The sequence below is a fragment of the Aulonocara stuartgranti genome (assembly GCF_965226115.1).
Source record: "Aulonocara stuartgranti genome assembly, chromosome: 13".
Classification (NCBI taxonomy): domain Eukaryota; kingdom Metazoa; phylum Chordata; class Actinopteri; order Cichliformes; family Cichlidae; genus Aulonocara; species Aulonocara stuartgranti.
In genome coordinates, this window is record NC_138949.1 from 17562805 (window position 1) to 17578697 (window position 15893).

Below are 15893 nucleotides of genomic sequence, written 5' to 3' on the forward strand. Positions count from 1 at the left end.
AGGCACAGATTGGAATCTTGTATTCTCTACGCTAATCCAGCACCTCTCTGTTGTATTAATGTTGTTTCTCTGTAGAGGGAATAAGCAACTTTTTTTTCTGCTTAAAAAACGTCATGGATCAAAGTCCCTTACAGCCACATCCTACAATTGTCAGTAAGCTGTGGGTGGACAGAGGAGAAAGCAGCAGTATTTGAGTAAAACCCGGCAGTAGTGGGGCAGAGGGTGAGAGGCGTCGGCTTGTCTGATCAGCTGAGGTTGACTGAAGCTATCACTGTAAAGCATGTGTGCGGCAGCTCTGGAGGAGTACTGTGGGTCCATTTTTTGGGTGAGTTAAACAAGCAGAAAGACTGAAGAATTAATCCAAACAAACATATCAGACTAGTAACATACAAAGTAAATTGTCTGGAAGGTATGTTGAGAATGACAGCAAACAGACATAATAGCAGCTCATAATACCATGTCAGGGACATGTTGATGTTGAAGTTGGTATTGGAGTTTGTGGTGGTTTTTTTGAAGATCTTTCTTTCCTATACTTTGGAGACAAAAGGTTTAAGGCAAGTGTAAAAAGGGTAAAAAGCTGTTCATGTTATTGTGTCAACCCATTCAACACAGATTAAACAAACAAGAAGGTAATGATTTCTATTTGTCACAGCAACTATGAAAGACCTCTTCCAAATATGCAGAAAAGAAGATGATTAACGTTCTGGTTTCAGAGTTTCTGGTTTCAGAGACTTAATCAGTTGCACTTTATGGTTCCCTTGGAAGGGCAGCAGGACTTTGTTATGTATATGTGTTTGTTTGTATGTGTTCTTCAGAATGTTTCATATCTGAAGCGACCAGACCCAGACCTTCCACTATGTGTGGAACAGACAGTTCTTGTATGGATCCCCCTTTGTTTCCTGTGGCTCTGTGCCCCATGGCACCTGCTGGCTCTCTGTCAGAGTGCAAATGTAAACACAAAACAACTGTCCAAGCTCTACATCTGCAAACAGGTAAGAAATACTATCTAATAAAGACATCTTCATAAAAAATTGTTGTTTCAGTTCATAGCTTAGGTAGCTGTCTTCTAGTTTCAAAAGTTTAACTGTATACTGTAAAAAAAAAGTGCTTTACTGTAAAGTTTTACAGAATTTACAGGAAAAACAGAATTTCTGTTATTTTTAAATACATAAAATATGAATCAAATTACAATAAAATCACAGTATAAAATGACAAAATGACATTAAAAGTAGTTTATGTACTTTCACATGGATTTGTTGTCAGTTAACACATTTGTTGTGTTTTGATGGAAGCATTTGTTGCGCATTCTTTTTATCTTGGGTAAAAGAAGGATGTAGTCTGAATCCAAGTTTCTAATCATTTATTGCCTCAAGCAGTTCAAACCATAAGCATGTACATGGATCTCTTTCATTCAGAAAAACACAGTCTGCAAGCAGTTAGCTGTAACCAACTTCCTGAAAGAGACTTACCTTCCCTTAACATTACAGAGAATTATATATCAATTTGTGCTTTCAATTGGTCAAAACTGTTGGGATCTGTCCCCACTCCTCGGGTGAGAGCGGCTGGTGCCTGGCAGGGGCAGTGTTCCTGCTCTCCTGATGTGGTCCTGCGCGCGTCAGCTGCCTGCCCAGCTGCCTGTGAGCCCAGGCTCATGACCAAGCCTGTGGTGCGCCACCATCGCTTGCCATGCGGTCGAGAAGACCAGCTTCACTGTTGCCACTGGACAAGCAGCCGGCGTGGTTCGTTGCATGGCTGTGGTGAGGCTGACACACCCGAGCTGCATTAGCTTGTCACGCCTCCCCTGCCTATAAGGGCGAACAAGGTCCTGAAGGATATTGTTGTTGGTGTGTGTAGATGTGTACAGCAACCAAGCGTAAATAAGTGTTTAAAAGCATTAAGATGTGGGCGGTTCCATCGCTCTCCTGTCACAGACTTGTTGGTGTCAAAGGGTATTGTAAAAATGTGAGTTTGAATAAGCTTTCTGAACTTTTTAAGGAAATTCTGAAATTGTTATAGTTGTGGTGTTTCGGTGAAAATCCTAAAAAGTCATCGAACTATATGGAAAGTACAAAGTTACCGTAGTCCTGATTGTAGAACTTTTACATTTTCCTTCAGTGTTTCCTCAATGTGCTCATTCAGTGTTCTTCATTCTGTAAAGTTCTTGTCTCCCCGTTTCAAATTATTGTTTCCCTGTGTTTTTTACGTTAGTCATTTGTCTCCTGTATCTTGCAATTAGTTTTGCTTTCTTTTTAAGCTGTGCCTTTTTCTCCAGCTATATCTGCTTCGCTTAATTCTTATGTGTGGTTTTTATAACCTAATTCCTTTGTTCTTTGTCAGGTCATTTGTTAACCTGCTTTCATGAGCTCCAAGTTCTCTGAAAAAGCTTTTTGCTGTTAAATTTTCCCCCTATGGACTGTAATCATCCTAACTGAAGATTAGTTTTCTCAGTATTGCATTAACATTCCCCGCTTTCCACACTTCATGCTAGTTCACAAATGCACAAATGCAGAAAAACAGCTACACAATGAAATACACAATCAGTACATATATGACTCATTTTACAGACTGCGCCTTTGCGCTGGACTATCTATCCAACTTGAATGGAATGGCTGTACCATCCAGTGATACCAGTTTTGAAAGGGACTCTACCAAAAATTATAATAAAACCTGCAGACAAACGGTGAGCAGCTAACATTCTTCAATAAAAACCAACAAAACCAAGCTTGATGAGAGCAGTCATCGCAGGGCAAACGACCGACAGAGCCTCTCCCGAACCCAGCACAGCCCTGAGTTGTGGGCGGATCGATCCAAGTATCGATACCAAGTCGGCATCGGTATTGGATCATTACTAGCGTGGTGAGATTGATTCTTTACTTTACGTTCCACTCTCGTTTGCAATGCTGTGGTTTCGGCAAAGATGAAACAGCCAGGTCACCAGACTCGCCACACCTGTATCAGCGCAGAGCAGACACACATTGCTCCCCTTTTGTGTTTAAATGTTGCGCCGTCACATGACGTGACTTAGACGCATTGGGTCTTGTTAAGTTGTTTACATATCATTTATATTTTTACCAGTTCTTGTTGTTGTTGTTGAGAATTTTAATTGTAATTTTTGTTGTATAGTTTCTCAACAGCACTTGTTTGTTTTAGTTTGTTTACTGGTTTGCACTTTTTACTTAAGATTTTTCTAGAAAAAAATTGATCATATTCATTTTCGATAAGCATTTTCTATTTAATTATAAAATTTGTCCTAATTATGCCCTGGGAACACTTAAGGTCATGAAAATTAATTGAGATTTAGCAATTCAATGACGCATCCACCTTCTTTATTTAAAGGTACCGATATCAGTATCGGTATCGATATCGGTATCAGCGATATTGGCCCCTATTTACTTGGTATTGGATCGATACCAAAATATGCACTATCAAACACCACTAGTTTAAATACTCTTGTTGTCAGCTGTGTTGGAAATGGTCCCTACTTCTCACTTTGACTTTGGATGTGCCTTTTGGATGATTTCCTTCCGTAACACTGCACCTGTAATTTTAAAATGAAAACTACCCCAGAAACCCTCTTTTGCCATATGTTCCTTGCCATGTGTCAATTTAACACAATTAGAGAAGCACAAGAAGATATGTGCATTGTCTCTTTAAAAAATTCCAGGGCTTCTCCCCTGGAGTAGATCTGCTCCAGGCCTGTATCCCTATGTTAAAAAAACATTATCCAGTGGTGTGTCCTGCTGTAAATCATGTGATTAAATCATATGATTAACCATCTGCTGTGGAAAAAGGCACATGGATGTTAGCACAGTGCATTTCATCATCTGTTTGCACACTTTCTCACAGTGACCTTTGCATTGTAAATATGATGTCATGAATAACACACTGCTGGTAAGTACACACAGAATTTGGCAACTGAAAAGTTAAGTCTGCATGGCCCACAAGCTCATGCGACCCTAGTATGGCGCTGTCATCTTCCTGCTCCTGTAAAAAAAACCAAACACAAAAACATACATACATCCACCCTTTCCCCCACTGTCTGGGTGGAGTAGGTGCAATCTTGAGGACATTTGTCCCCACTAGGGATGGGTATCGTTTAGGTTTTATCCGATACCGGTGCCAAATCGGTACTTTTGAAACGGTGCCGGTGCTCAAACAGTGCTCAAACCGGTGCTTAAAGAATGGAGAACACAAAATTGGTCCAAAAACCTCTCATGTTCAGCTGTTTTTTTGTAAAAAGATAACAATGTTAGCCTTTTCTGCAGCTATGGGGCATATATGGTATCACTCTTGGCTGGAAGCAGTGCTTAAACAATGGAAAAAACACAAACTTTGTCCAAAAGCCTCTCATGTTCGGCTGTTTCCCTCTTTTTCCTTTGGTCATTTTAGCCTTTTTGGCCAGGGTGAAGGGAGTATCTGCCATCAAACAAGAAGACAGCCGCATGTAGCTATGATGATGTTTGCTAGTTCACCTTACGTGCATTAATGTAATAACGTGGTTAGCCTACTCAACGTAAATTACACACGAACAACATTAAGCTACTCACGCAGAGAAGAACGGCTGCTGCTGCCATCATCATTCTCATAATTTCTGCTACACTGGCAGGGCTAGGGGCCAGGACTCTCCTCTTCGGGTTTTTGGGTATGTTGCTAACTCCGGGTCCGATAACAGGCACCACACCCGCAGTAGATGTGCTCGGTGTGAGGTCTCGCAGCAAGCTATCAAATACGGCGCATTTCTCACCTTTAAAAAAACCGCTATGCGTCGCCTGGTGTTTCATCAGATTTGAGGTGTTACCAGTATCACAGTATCAGCTTAAAGCACTTGTTGCAGGCTGCTGAGTTTGCATATTTTGCTGTGAAGTACAGCCAGACTTTGACCGCTTCGCCTTGGGCATTTTTAATCTGTAGCTCTGCTCTAAAAGAACGTACGTACCTGGCCCTGCCTACTATCCTCGGAAACGTAAAATGATTGGCTAGAAGTGTATCACAGCTCAGGAAAAAAAAGCACCGAAATAAAGCACCGAAATGTGCGCTGCTTTTCGGTCTGGTTACTACCATTTATGTCAGAACCGGTGCCATCATGGCACCGGACACCGGTGCCCATCCCTAGTCCCCACTGTCAGTCCAGTCAGTCTCCTCATGTTTATTGCTGATAGCAGAACTTCTTGTGCCGCATACTTAAGTTTCAGCAATATGACATCATTTCAAAAGGAAAAAGGAGAATTTAGAATGAAGAATTCTAAATTTAGAAGTTAGAATTTCAAAACACTTTCATCCACCAGCCACACACTTCACACAACATTAATTGTCTATTAGATATTGAGTCTCTTCCCATGTAACCAGGTGTGCCTGGTAAAACATCCCCCACACATCAGGAACAAGAAACTCAATAATCTATTAGAGTTGGCACTTACTTATTTAAGCCCTCTACAGCATTCTGTTCAACTCAGTTCAATCATCTTTCCCCAACATATGTTGTTCCTAGAGTATTTAAAAGTAGAATGGGAGGGAGAGCCTTCAGTTTTCAGGCCCCTCTTCTGTGGAACCAGCTTCCAGTTTGGATTCGGGAGACAGACACTATCTCTACTTTTAAGATTAGGCTTAAAACTTTCCTTTTTGCTAAAGCATATAGTTAGGGCTGGACCAGGTGATCCTGAATCCTCCCTTAGTTATGCTACAATAGATGTAGGCTGCCGGGGGATTCCCATGATGCATTGAGTTTTTCCTTTCCAGTCACCTTTCTCACTCACTATGTATTAACAGACCTCTCTGCATTGAATCATATCTGTTATTAACCTCTGTCTCTCTTCCACAGCATGTCTTCTTTCCTGTCTTCCTTCTCTCACCCCAACCGGTCGCAGCAGATGGCCGCCCCTCCCTGAGCCTGGTTCTGCCGGAGGTTTCTTCCTGTTAAAAGGGAGTTTTTCCTTCCCACTGTCGCCAAAGTGCTTGCTCATAGGGGGTCATATGATTGTTGGGTTTTTCTCTGTATCTATGAAGCACCTTGAGGCGACTTTTGTTGTGATTTGGCGCTATATAAATAAAATTGAATTGAATTGAATTGAATATAATAATAGTCTGCTAGTTTATATATCACTTCTCATCCCACTAAGTGAACCGGACAAGATGATAATAACAGAAATGCATGCTTAAAATACTATCTGATCTTCATGAGCTTTATTGCATGTGTGTCTGTGTTAGTAGGATTAATGCATTTATACTTATTTTTGTCATTTTTGTGTACCTCTCCTCTTTGCGGTGCTCCAGAAACTTTCTCAATTCTACACTCCAAGGCAGTTGTTTTTTCTCTCCAGGCTCCTTAACCCAATTTCATTTCCCACACTAAAACAACAGTGTTCCTCCATGTGTCCTCCCCCTCCTGCGGTCTCCTCTCCCCAACCTTGCAGCAGTCCAGTGGCACTCAGTTCTCTTCAGCTTTTTCCTGTGTATTGCCACTGTCTCTTCCATTGGCATTTTACTCCAAACGTGGCAAATGTCAAATTCGGACAGTCTTCCCAAGGTACATTCACATAGTGCAGTTGCAGCTTGTTATACGGTGAGTGAGAGTATTGCAATTACAATACAACAAAAAGGTGACTCAATTAACTTTATATTCAGATACATATAAAAATCCATTTTACAGTTGATATAATCAAAAATAAACAGTAAATTGTCAATAATCTAATGACAATTTCAATCACTATTTTACTTAGTTCAACTAGTTTAAGTATGTTTTTAAGGGTATTATAGAATCTTTTGCATTACATATGGAATAACAGTACATGAACTCCAACTAATAACAGTCCTTTAACTTCCTAAGACCCGAACTTTTTCATGTCATGCACTTTTAATTTCTCTTTGCTATTTGGGCTGATTGGCACCTGATGAATGTAAAAACAAAGAATTACCAGATTTTTATTTATTTATTTTTTTTACCTGCTTTTTGTTTCTAAGATAAATGAGATTCACATATGAGGATGTTTGTTTTAAATTTCGATAGAACAGTGGCAGTATAATGTCCTCGTAGGTGGATATCAGGCCATTGTAGAGCAAAATTTTGTATTTTGGTCTAGACAAAACAAAATGTGATGTCCACATATGTGGACGCCGGGTCCTAGGAAGTTAATGCAATTTTTTAATAGAATAACATGATTTATTCTCCTGTCTGGTCTGTGTTTTCTTCCTTTAGCTTGTGGCGTCTCTGTTGTTCCTAACGGCCATAGCACACCTGGGAGTCACACTAGGAGAAGATTTTGGTCCAAACAGTGACCAATCTTCAAAAAATGCTGCTGCATACTACGCAAATCCAGTTTTATTTGCAGTCACATGGGTAAATAGAGCAACCTTTATATTTATTTATTTAAATTTGAAAGGATTTGTTTTTATGTTCTGATGTGTCTTCTTTGTTAGATCCTTGTCCTGCTTTGCCATGAAGGATTAAGATGGGAAGGAGCAATAGACTCTGCCTCTATTTTCCTCTTCTGGTTGCTCCTTGTAGTGTGTGACATCTTTCCTTTCCAGACCCTCCTACGAGAGGCTCTCAGACTGGTATGAATGAAGACATTTGATCAAGTTGGATTAAAGTAGAAGAAAAATAGTAAATTTAATCAGACATGATGCAATAACTTGATATGATTGACTGTATATTTTCCATAACACACCGTTTTCTGTTTCTTCGGGACCCTTTAAAGTATTTCTTTCTCTCATTTTTGGTATTTAGGGCGAGATCCGTGATGTCCCACGTTTCAGCCTTTTCTACATTTCTTTTGGGCTTAAACTGATTTCATTAGTTCTTTCTACTGTGGCTGATATCCCCCCAGAAGCCAAAGACCTTATAAAAAAGGTACCCTTTATTTGTTATTGGTTTTGTTTGTTTGTTTTCCGAGGGTGAAGTTTTATAAGCATAGATTAAATAAGATAGATTGAACCTTGTTTTTATCCACAGAATCCTGAAGCAGGTGCAGCATTTTTGAGTAGAATAACATTCAACTGGTTAAACAGGTAACATTAAGGTCACTATAGTCGGAATCTTAACAAGCACCTACATATGCGCTCCATGTCTTTTCATTGTTTTTACAGTATGGTCTTAAAAGGCTACAAACAACCTCTGGTTCAGGAGGACATGTGGGATCTGAATGAGAGTGATAGCACTGCTTTCATCAATGAGCGTTTCCAGCATTTCATGAAGCCTGAGTTGGATGCAGCTAGGGTCCGCTTCCAGAACAAGATGAAAAGGAAATTGTTTCAGAACATACACAGTGCCCAGGAAGACCCACAGCAAAATGGGCTTTCCAGTGGTCTGGGGAAAAGGGTGAGTTAGGATGTACTAATGATGGTGAGAGCATTTCATCAAAATCACTTCCACTCACATGTACACAATATTGAGCTACAGTCTAAACGGATTTTACCAACACCACTAATCAACATTACTATGTTTTTTTCTGAATAAATCTCATCAACTGTGCTTGAACGATCTGTTCCTTTAGGAGGAAAGGGGGAAGAAGGAAGATGAAAAGAAGAAAAAGGACAATAAGGAGGAAGAGAACTATCCCAATTCATGGCTGATTACCACCATTTACAAGACCTTTAAAAGGATTCTGATTGAATCTTTCTGCTTCAAACTTCTGGAGGATGTGTTAACCTTTGTCAGTCCTCAGCTCCTTAAGTGAGTAAGATATTACAGAACGTTACAGAAATAAAACAACAGATTTAAGAGAAGAACAATGTTGTGCTTGTACAATGTCGCTGGACTTAAACTAGGAACTTAGCTGTGTTGTACCCTGCAGTGGACTACAATGGTCTCTTAATAGTTCACTTTTCTGACCTTCTGATGTATGTCTGTGAAGGTTTTCTGATGCATATTTTTCAATAAGACAATTATATCACTTAACCCTCTGGGCTCTATCCTGGCCATTTGTGGCCACTTCACTTTTCTTTTTTCATTCTGTTAATGCAAATGGAATGAAACTTCCCAAAAGTGTGTATTCTTTTCAGATTTTTTTAATTTTCAACATCAGCTCCTTAATAATGTCAATAATACAGTGGCTTGCAAAAGTATTCGGCCCCCTTGAACTTTTCCACATTTTGTCACATTACAGCCACAAACATGAATCAATTGTATTGGAATTCCACATGAAAGTGGTGTACAAAGTGGTGTACACGTGAGAAGTGGAACGAAAATCATACATGATTCCAAACATTTTTTACAAATAAATACCTGAAAAGTGTGGTGTGCGGAATTATTCAGCTCCCTGAGTTAATACTTTGTAGAACCACCTTTTGCTGCAATTACAGCTGCCAGTCTTTTAGGGTATGTCTCTACCAGCTTTGCACATCTAGAGACTGAAATCTTTGCCCATTCTTCTTTGCAAAACAGTTCCAGCTCAGTCAGATTAGATGGACAGCGTTTGTGAACAGCAGTTTTCAGATCTTGCCACAGATTCTCGATTGGATTTAGATCTGGACTTTGACTGGGCCATTCTAACACATGGATATGTTTTGTTTTAAATCATTCCATTGTTGCCCTGGCTTTATGTTTAGGGTCGTTGTCCTGCTGGAAGGTGAACCTCCGCCCCAGTCTCAAGTCTTTTGCAGACTCCAAGAGGTTTTCGTCCAAGATTGCCCTGTATTTGGCTCCATCCTTCTTCCCATCAACTCTGACCAGCTTCCCTGTCCCTGCTGAAGAGAAGCATGATGCTGCCACCATCATATTTGACAGTGGGGATGGTGTGTTCAGAGTGACGTGCAGTGTTAGTTTTCTGCCACACGTAGCGTTTTGCATTTTGGCCAAAAAGTTCCATTTTGGTCTCCTCTGACCAGAGCACCTTCTTCCACATGTTTGCTGTGTCCCCCACATGGCTTGTGGCAAACTGCAAACGGGACTTATTGCGGTTTTCTGTTAACAATGGCTTTCTTCTTGCCACTCTTCCATAAAGGCCAACTTTGTGAAGTGCACGACAGATAGTTGTCCTATGGACAGATTCCCCCACCTGAGCTGTAGATCTCTGCAGCTCGTCCAGAGTCACCATAGGCCTCTTGGCTGCATTTCTGATCAGGGCTCTCCTTGTTCGGCCTGTGAGTTTAGGTGGACGGCCTTGTCTTGGTAGGTTTACAGTTGTGCCATACTCCTTCCATTTCTGAATGATCGCTTGACCAGTAGAGCACTGGTCAAGCGATGTTCAAGGCTTGGGAAATCTTTTTCGTAGCCTAAGCCTGCTTTAAAACCCAGAGAGTTAAAGGAATTTATGCAATTACCTGTTACAGATGTAACAGTTTTACCATATTTAGGTAAACATAAAAAAACCCCCATTTTGTTCTCTCTTAAGTTTGTTGTTTTTAGATTTACTTGCTATTACCGTTTAAAATCCTTTGTGTTAACTATTTACTATTGCCAATCTGTGGGACCAGTATCCCAATACAGGAAGTCTGGGTCAGCTCTCTGTTTAAGAAGTTCTAATCGCTGGATGAGTATTACTCAGCAGGCAATGCAAAGTTCAGATGGGGCTGATGTGGCTCAGGGGGCTCGCCCAGCTTTAATGGTCTCAAAATCGTCTGTATGTTTTTCCTGCTTATCTGATAAAATCCGGGGACCTGAGTAGCCTTGCAGTTCTGGTCTCCATCAGGCACATAGTTACAGCGGCTCCCCCCTGGTGCACTTGGTATTTAAGTGGATTAGCTTTAGGGGGTTTGACAGTAGGCCTCAACTGTATGTTATGTGTAAATGGCTGAAGTAACCTGTAAGAGCTATTTACATTAAAATGGGTCAATACTCAGATTTTTACCTGTACTGTTTCACAACGGGTTAAAAGGTTATTCTGGGCGCTCTCTTTTATACTCTACCAAGTCCCATTTGCCTCCCCTTCTCTCTCCTTTCAGCAATTAACTATCACTATTAACTAACAGCTAAATCACATATGAATTCTGATTCTGGGTTTAACTGTTATATTGCTACAAGATCCAAGCCAGATCATGTCTACACACAAAAAATCTAGACTCTTACACTACTCAAACTACATTTCTCATTTAACATATTGATCAAACTTATATTATGATTTATCTTTTGTCAAAAATAAAGAAAGATAAAAAATGAAGATAAAAATAAAGATTAAAACTATATATCACATTACAAAAATTGGATGTTAAACCTTTTCACCCTCTCTCAGATATGTTGAGAAGAAAGACAGGGGGCATTAAAATTTTCTCTGTCCCTCATGTCTCGACACTGGTGATTCATAACCGATAACAGGAGTGGCAGGATGAAATGAGGACATTGTTAGATAAGTGCTAAAGATGAAGCTGGAGATTAGCATGTTTTCTTCTTTTTTTCTGTTTTTCTTAGATTGATGATCTCGTTCACTCAGGACAAATCCAGATATGCCTGGGAGGGCTATTTGTATGCAGTGTTGCTGATGGTGGTGGCTCTGCTACAGTCTCTGACCCTACAGCAGTATTTCCAGCGCTGCCATGTGCTGGGGATGAAGGTTCGCACTGCACTTATGGCTGCTGTGTATAAAAAGGTAAAAACAGGAGTGACAGAACACCATTTATTGACATTGGTGTGAAAAAAAAAATCAAATGCTGTGTAATATAAACTACTGTTACACATTAGAAGAAAAAAATTACTAGTCATAATTTTCTGCTTAAGTCAGTTGTCAGATGTTTCAGTTTTAAAGTACTTTTATCAGCACATACTTGTCACAGAAAAAACCTGTGTTAGTCTATAGCTCTAGTTTCCATCAATACTTTTACTATTGATCTTAATGATTAATTTTGTGAGTTCTCAGTCACTACTGGTGAAGACCCTGATTGAATAGCCAATCAGAATACATAATTTTTGTTTTTATGAAGTTTTATTAAGTTTTACCAAATCTTGGAAATCAGGAAATGAAGAAAATACTCCTGAGACATCAAAAACTATTTACATTATTTCTAAAAGAAAGTCAGCTTGGCTTTTTTCAATATATAGGGTTATGGAGGTTTTTTTTAAGTGACATACAGAGTAAGAAAAAATATCACTTATATGCTTCTCTTACTTAATTTTCACCCCACTTTCTAATTAATAAGCCCTTTTTATCCCTTTTCTAAGGCATTAGTGGTGTCCAATGACACTCGTAAGGAGTCTACAGTAGGGGAAATGGTGAACCTGATGTCAGCAGATGCCCAGCGCTTCAATGATGTGACCAACTTTATCCACCTGCTGTGGTCCTGCCCTCTGCAGATCATCATATCCATTGTTTTCCTGTGGCTGGAGTTAGGACCTTCTGTGTTGGCAGGACTGGGAGTCATGGTGTTAATAATTCCAACCAATGCAGTGCTAGCAACCAAGGCCAGAAAACTCCAGGTCAGGGGAAATACTAGCCAAATCTTCTTTGCTTCTGTAAACCTCTGTGCGAGATTCTAAATCAAATAATCAGGATGAGATTAAACTGCAAATTGTAATTTTTTATTCAAAATGTTTAACTACAGTATTGGATTGATTGTTTATGTCATGGTCTGCGTGGCAGGCCGTCGGGATGTGAGGAATGAGGACCCAAACGCTGGACTCTTTATGATGAACAGTGTGTTTATTTACAGTGCTGTAAATAGTTCACACAATAAATTTAATAAGTTTTATTCAAGATGTTTAACTAAATTATTGCATTGACTGTTTAATAGATTTTGATACAGTCCCCCTCTTTCAGAGGCTCAAAAGTAGATAGACAATTGAGTGACGCAGCATACAGGCTCAGCCACGTGTCTCACAGTCAACATACAGATTTGCTCTCATAGACCAGTCTCCCTTCTATAAACTGACCAAAAATTTCTTTGGAGTTTAATTATATTAATTATAATGTGAAGAAAGTGATCACTGTAACTTTCAACATGCGATTCTTGCTGGTGAAAAAGTTTTTTTTTTTTTCAAATGAATTACACAGAATAAATTGCTGTTCAAAACACTTTAAGTATTGTCTTATTGCCTGTTTAACATGAGCTACATTGTGTCTCTTTTCAGATAGAGAACATGAACTTTAAAGATAAGAGAATGAAAATCATGAATGAAATTCTAAATGGGATCAAGGTGAGCTCCCTTATTCAGTGTATTCATGGTGTATGTAGATGCCTTCCTTACATGTAAGACATTGATGCTTCAAGAAACTGCAGTAACTTGAACAATAAGTGCTCTGCTGCCACACCGTTCCTTCTGCCTCACTGCCTCCTCCCTGTCTTTTTCTTTTGTCTCCCACCAGATTCTGAAGCTGTATGCTTGGGAGCCATCCTTCCAGAAGCAGGTGGAAGACATTAGAGGGGAAGAACTAAAAGTCATGAAGAAGTCTGCCTACCTACACTCCTTCTCCATTCTTACCTCATGCTGCATTCCAGCTCTGGTGAGTTCTGTCAGAGAGCTTCGCAGAGACTAGAATCAAATGGTAAACAAACTTTTTTCTTAAACTGTCTGTACTTGCAGGTTTCTCTGGCCACGTTTGCAATATTTGTTAGTGTGAGCAACGATAATGTGTTAACTGCTGAGAGAGCTTTTACTTCCATCTCTCTCTTCAACATCCTCCGAGCTCCTCTTGCCATGCTGCCCATGCTCATTGCTTCCATTGTGCAAGTAAGTGAACAGAGCTACATCACGCACATGTATCAAGCCTGTGATAGCATCAAACTTAACCTGTTCTTTGAATTTTCAGACAGCAGTGTCTAAGAAGCGCCTGGAGAAGTTTCTGGCAGGGGAAGACATCGACAGTGACATTGTGCGCCAAGACCCCAGTTTCAGTATGTTCACCATTAGAATTTGCACTTGTTCTACAGCTGAAGATTGAAGCTTAGTCACAGTTTTTATGTGTGCGGATCATCTGTTAAGCTCTGTCTTGGTCTGTGTTCATTTTTTAGATACTGCTGTGAGCGTATGTGATGGTTCCTTTGCTTGGGAAAAAGATGCAAAGCCTCTGCTGAAAGAGTATGTCTGTGTTGGTCATCAAAAAGTTACTAGTTAACTTAATTAACTGTGAGATGTTGCTTCAGGCACTTTTTAAAAGTTTTTCCTGTCTGGCTAAATTCAAACTCAGGATATGTTTAAAAGTTCACACAAATTTTCGTTTTCAACATATGAAACATCATCTGTGTCCTAGTTTAAATTAAACGTAGGGTTTAAATGATTTGCAAATCACTGCGTGCTTTTTTTATCCAAATGGTACACTATGTTCCACACATTTATGAAACACAGTTGTATTTTTCCTACTGTTTTTACAGTAATGACCATATTTATTATGTGTGTCCAGTGTGAATTTGGACATTGAGCCTGGTCGGTTGGTTGCCGTAGTGGGAGCTGTTGGGTCAGGAAAGTCGTCTCTTATGTCAGCCCTCCTTGGAGAGATGCACAGTACCAAAGGTTTTATCAACATTGGGGTAATGGCTTTTTCCCCGTTTGTATTTATCAGTGTGTGTTAAAAAAAAACATGCAAAATAAAACAAAAACAAACACATAAAATAAACAATAAAGCATAGAAGACTTTAACAATCACATTACAATATTTTTTTTTTTAAGTATGCAATAATAAACATTAAAGGCTTTAGCTAACAAAGCAAAGATATAGAAGCAACAGCAAAAGCCTAATTCGTTCAAGGCAGTATTGATAATCTGGTCTAAACTCATCAGCATTGGTGGAGATTAATTCAGCCACAGCAGAATAAAGAAGTATATTTTTCTACAAATTGAGGCATTTTAGCACAGTTTTTGTGAAATTGAGACAGAGGATTTGCTGTGGCAACCCTTAAAAAAATTAGCCAAAAGAAGAATAAGAATTTTTGCTCAGCAAGGTTTCTAATTCATAAAATTAAATTCCAGTTTCTTTTTTGTCTTTTTATTACATAAGTGTCTTTACTCCAGCTTGGTGTGATCATTTTTTTTTAGAAAGACAATGTAAAACAATGCTAAATCCACTGGACAAGCCACCTGTTCAAAGAACAGTTTTATCCATATTGAAAAGGGAATAACTCAAATCATTTTACTCACAGAATAAACTAAGTTCAGTGGAGTTTTCTAACATTTCTAGTAAAAGAATTGATTTTTTTTCCCATCTAGCATGGTAGTGTTTGGTCTGGATGAAATTTTGTGAATGCCAGTTTTTTATGATAAGACATGAGTAATAGTCTATTTCTTTCCAGGGTTCTCTTGCTTTTGTACCGCAGCAAGCCTGGATCCAAAATGCTACTTTGAAGGATAATATCTTGTTTGGATCTCCACATGAGGAAGAGAACTTCAAAAAGGTCATACAGGCCTGTGCTCTTGCCCCTGACCTTGAGCTGCTGCCTGGAGGAGACCTCACTGAGATTGGAGAGAAGGTGAGTAACACTTTGAACGGTTCAGGTTTTTTGTTACACAAATATTTTTCCTCTATGCAAATACTGTGTATGGTCTTTATTGTAAACACATGTAAAATATTTGTTTCTTAAATACATGACAAAAAAGTAACAAAACAGAAGAGCTCTTCTGATTATAAAGGAAAGGCTAAAAGAGTGTGTCTCTTTTCCCCTCCTTTCTTCTCTTTTCAGGGTATCAATCTCTCAGGGGGTCAAAAGCAGCGTGTGAGCTTAGCCAGAGCAGTCTACAGTCAGGCTGATATCTATCTATTAGATGACCCTTTGTCTGCTGTGGACTCCCATGTAGGAAAGCATCTTTTTGAAAATGTAATTGGACCCAATGGATTACTTAAAGACAAGGTTTGTGCTTAAAAACATTTGATAATTATTTTACAGGAAAAAAGGGAGGAAAAAGGAAAAAAAAACTTTCCCATTTCTCATTTAATTTCTTCTGATGAATCTTGACATGAAATACTATCTGCCCAGGATATTCCAGCTGTTACTTGCATAGAAAACATGGTGTCTAATTTGTAGTATTTTACCTCATT

At 39.3% G+C, this 15893-nt stretch overlaps 1 pseudogene across 1 annotated transcript in view; it reads left to right on the forward strand.

Moving 5' to 3' along the window:
• Positions 1–180: 180 nt before the first annotated feature.
• The window catches only part of LOC309720087 (ATP-binding cassette sub-family C member 2-like), a 32435-nt pseudogene continuing 16722 nt past the window's right edge, over positions 181–15893 (forward strand). The window contains exons 1-18 of the transcript XR_014280729.1: positions 181–325; positions 816–992; positions 7193–7333; positions 7414–7551; positions 7724–7846; positions 7949–8004; positions 8083–8338; positions 8490–8668; positions 11342–11519; positions 12089–12343; positions 12995–13060; positions 13230–13367; positions 13448–13594; positions 13674–13758; positions 13876–13942; positions 14265–14391; positions 15151–15327; positions 15538–15705. The product of XR_014280729.1 is annotated as an ATP-binding cassette sub-family C member 2-like (transcript). The remainder of the gene's footprint in view (positions 326–815; positions 993–7192; positions 7334–7413; positions 7552–7723; positions 7847–7948; positions 8005–8082; positions 8339–8489; positions 8669–11341; positions 11520–12088; positions 12344–12994; positions 13061–13229; positions 13368–13447; positions 13595–13673; positions 13759–13875; positions 13943–14264; positions 14392–15150; positions 15328–15537; positions 15706–15893) is intronic.